Source organism: Carex rostrata, chromosome 5 (genome assembly GCF_964058835.1).
Source record: "Carex rostrata chromosome 5, lpCarRost1.2, whole genome shotgun sequence".
Classification (NCBI taxonomy): Eukaryota; Viridiplantae; Streptophyta; class Magnoliopsida; order Poales; family Cyperaceae; genus Carex; species Carex rostrata.
Window position 1 is genome coordinate 9,619,302 of NC_135922.1, and position 4,484 is coordinate 9,623,785.

The 4,484-nt window shown below is 32.3% G+C and overlaps 1 long non-coding RNA gene across 2 annotated transcripts; it reads right to left on the reverse strand.

Moving 5' to 3' along the window:
- Positions 1-3,938: 3,938 nt before the first annotated feature.
- LOC144553978 (uncharacterized) lies at positions 3,939-4,484 on the reverse strand. 2 transcript variants are annotated; one of them, XR_013511492.1, is made up of 4 exons: positions 4,421-4,484; positions 4,254-4,318; positions 4,102-4,167; positions 3,939-3,982 (listed from the first exon to the last, which is right to left on the reverse strand). It is a non-coding gene; the product is annotated as an uncharacterized LOC144553978 (long non-coding RNA). The 2 variants fall into 2 exon arrangements; XR_013511491.1 differs by lacking the exon at positions 3,939-3,982 and having other exon boundaries at positions 4,036-4,167.

Sequence of the window (4,484 nt, forward strand, 5' to 3'; positions counted from 1 at the left end):
GTTGGGCCGGCCCATATAAACCTGTCTAGTCTAGTTGGACCAGGGTAGGGGTGGCAACGAGCTGTTAACGAGCGAGCTAGGTCACACTCATACTCGCCTTGTTGGTGTATCAAGCTGAGCGAGCGAGTTTTGATTTTAGGTCCCGAGCTAAAACTATTGCTCAAGACCGACTCGTGACTTGTCCGAGCGAGCCGAGCTAGCTCGTTACTAGCTTGGCATATTTATAAATTTGTATATTTTCTTTCCTGCTATATCTTAAATTTTCATAACACATCTTATCAATTATGGCTAAAACAAAATAATATTTATATGACTAATTACTGAGCAATACTCTTAATTCAACTATAATTAAGCAAATCAACTACTATAAATTAAATTTATAGCTAAATTCATACATACAAATATATCAAAATTCTAAATTCATACAATCATATTCACTAAATAAATTCATGCATATCAAATCAAACAAATTCATACAAATTAACTTAGTTGCTTGTAATTAATTCACACGTATTCTATACAACATTACCAATCAACTTAAACACATTCCAAAGTGCAATTATCACAACACTGGCTATAACATCCATAGATCATAATATCCCCAATATGAAGTGAACGGATCCGATTAAACTATTAAACTATATATATTAAATAACTCGTTAACGACCGAGCTGGCTCGTGCCGAGCCAGGCCAAACTCAAACTCATTAATTATGGCTCGAGTATGTAGCGAGCGAGCTAATTTTAACTCGATCCACTAACGAACGAGCTGTTACCGATCGAGTCACGAGCGAATACCAAGCGGGCCACGAGCCACGAGCTTTTTTGCCAGCCCTAGACCAGGGTATCTATATAAAGACAAAGCATGAAATGACCGATTTGCTCTTGATTGGATTAGAAAGGGAAGCATTATGTGCCGAAAAAGCATGAAATTTTTATCTACGGTTCCGGTTAAAAATTCATGATATTTTGTTGTGTGACAATGATATTCTATTCGGTGGAAATGTCTCCCTTGCTTATAAAATTCTAAATAACCAATTTGTCTTAATTTTAGGTTTATAACTTACTATATAAATTCTATTTAAAAGAATGAAGATATATATGTTGCAAAAGTGATCGTTGTAAATAAAATAAGTATTTATCTATGATATGGGAGAAAATTGATTTGAATTTAGGGATCGACTAACTATTCCCCAATTGAAATTCTTTATTCATCCTCCAGTCAATAATTACTTGTGGGGACCGCTCATTAACTGGGGATCATTAATTACTCGAGGAATCGCCTAATATTTAATAGATTTTACAACTGACGCTTATAAATATGGATACCTATGCGTGCAAGTATTAATATATAATATATCAAGTATTCATATCTAAGATATCAAGGATTTCGGAAAAAAAAAACTTGACACATCACACACTCATCTTTTACATGTTTTTAGATGTGGAATTTTTTTCTCCTTTCAATCTCGCTAATATTTCTGACAATCTGTGATGAATTTTGCAAATATAAAACCACGAACGTCTTATATGCAATTTTCTCTTTCAAATAAGATCTATGATGATATACTTTCGGGTTGTCTACCGCACAAGTATTCATACATCGTCATGCAAGTATTCATACATCATCATAAATACCTATCATGTAAGTATTCATACCTTGTCGAACAAGTATTCATAACTCGTCGTGCAAATATTCATACCTCATAATGCAAGTGTAAATAATTCATGTGTGAAGTGTTTATACCTAACATATATTATCAATCTTTTTCAATATGACACTAGATGACATGAAAATATTAATATCTAATATTTGAAAAATTATAAAACTGACTCATGAAAATATGGATACCTATGCGCACAAGTATTAATATATAATATATCAAATATTTATACCTAATATACCAAGTATTTCAAAAAAATTGGACATATATATTAGCTTTTTTTTTATCTCTCTAATCACACACTCATATTTTTTACACATTTTTAGCGGTGAGTTCTTTTTCTCCGTTCAATCTCACTAATATTTCTGATGATCTGTGAGGAATTTTGTGAATCTAAAATCACGAACGTCTTCTACGCAATTTTCTAATTCGAATGAGATCCATGATGACATACTTTTGGGTTGTCTGTCGCGCAAATATTCATATCTCGTGATGCAAGTATTCATCCCTTGTGAGCCAAGTATTCACTCCTCATCATGCAAGTATTCATACTCGTCGATTATTTATATCTTATCATGCAAGTGTAAATAGTTCATATGTCAAGTGTTTGTGCCGAGTAGATTCTATGAAGTTCATATGTCAAGTGTTTGTACCGAGTAGATTCTATGAAGTTCATATGTCAAGTGTTTGTACCGAGTAGATTCTATGAAGTTCATATGTCAAGTGTTTGTACCGAGTAGATTCTATGAAATTTAATTTTTTTTTCATATGATACTGGATAATGTCTGAAAGTATTAATATCAATTAATTAAGTATTCCAAGTATTCATATCTCGTCATGCAAGTGTAAATAGTTAATGTATCAAGTGTTTGTATCTAACAAATTATATCAATTTTTTTCTCATATGGTACTAGATGATGTTTCAAAGTATTAATATCAAGTATTGCAAATATGCATACTTTGTCATACAAGTGTGAATAGTTCATGCATTAAGTGTTGGACCTGATCTGAAATCGATGCAAACTCGGGCGACTCGACTGATTCAACACGGTTCAACCTGGTTTTACCTCTAAAACTCGCTCTCCGCATAAATCGGTCCAAAATCGGCTCAGTCTAGTCCGATTCCAGTCCAAATCGGCCGACTCGACCGAGTTTGACTTCTATGAACTGGAGTCAAATATGTACTGTCGTTGTTTCTCTTGCTCTAAGTCGCAGTTGAAGCTTTCTTTAATCCTCGCAAACTTGATCTCTCTTGTAAATTGAAGCATATAGAATTGAAGGTGCTTTAAAAAATAGACGAACATTAATATTACCCTATATTTCTGATCCCCACCACTCAACTATAAAAATTCTCCATTGAGAGTCGAGTTATGAATTATTTAATTTGGATATTTTGGATTTGAGACTGTATCGAATTAGATAGGATCACGTTATTTTACAAATATTATCACATATGATCAGATTGAATCAAGTTTAAATTCACATATAGAATATTTTGCATGTCCGGTCAAGGTTTTTCCTTGGTATATAGATTCAATGAAAACGGTACAAGGAATGTCAAATTCAAATGTCAATGGACCATGTTTTTTACGTAATTTTTACGTGTTAATTACAACCTTACATGAACACGCGGCATGTCGTTACAAGTCACTAGTGAAAAAACTGGAATTAGGATCGGTTATTTATGCACATTAGGATCAGAAAATAACCGATCATGATTCAGGCAATACAAATACAAAACTAATCTGGATCGGTTAAACAGCCGATACTAAAAATTTGAATTAGGATCGGTTATTTAAAATAACCGATCCTAATAGTACCATTAGGATCGGTTGTTACAAATAACCGATCCTAATGACCAACTATTAGGATCAATTATTTCAAATAACCAATCCTAATGGTATTATTAGGATTGGTTATTAGGTTATTTTAAATAACCGATCCTAATAGTTGGTATCTGGATCGGTTTTTCTAAAATAATAGATCCTGATGTTATATTGAATCTAAAAAAAATATTTTTTTATTTGGCTAGCTTCCATATATATTTACTGACTAGCATTCTAAAATATTATTTTTTTGCACAGTAATAAGCAATCATCAAATATCACGTTCATGCAAAGTTTACACCACATTCTAGAATTAATATCACATTTATGTAATAGAAATTATATATTAATTCCACATTAATTAATATCACATTTACATAATTCAAAATTTACTAAATAACACAATAATAACACAATAATTCAAAATTTACAAAATTTACTTGCTAGGTATATCATCTAGTACATCTCCTGGCAACCACCTATCCTCAATTGCCTTGTTTAAACAATAATTGCAACAAGATAAAAAATTATGACAGATCTATGATATAAACATCAATGCTCAAAAGTGCTCACAAACTAGTACATGCAAAATATTTGACAATTAATACTTACAGAAAATAATTTCCTTGATTCCCTATCATAAGGGTGCAAGCTTCTCCCATTCCGGCCACTATCCAGCTACATAATTTTCATATTGCACTCAATTTTACAAATTTTAAACTGCAGAAACATATATAACAACAAAAGAGCATTAACATATATACCTCATTAGGCTTCCCTATAAGATATCCATCACGGAAAATGCTCAGCGAAAAAGACACCTCCATATCTGTCACAAAATCACACAGTAGAGAAATATCAGGTAACAGATCTAGTTTAAATTTACAAAATTCTTATTAAGTGTAAAATTTACCGGAAGTTATGTACGTACCTTCTGATATGGAAGCTGCAGAACCGTTAGATGGAATTGAGATGCCGGCTCGACTTTCTTTGGC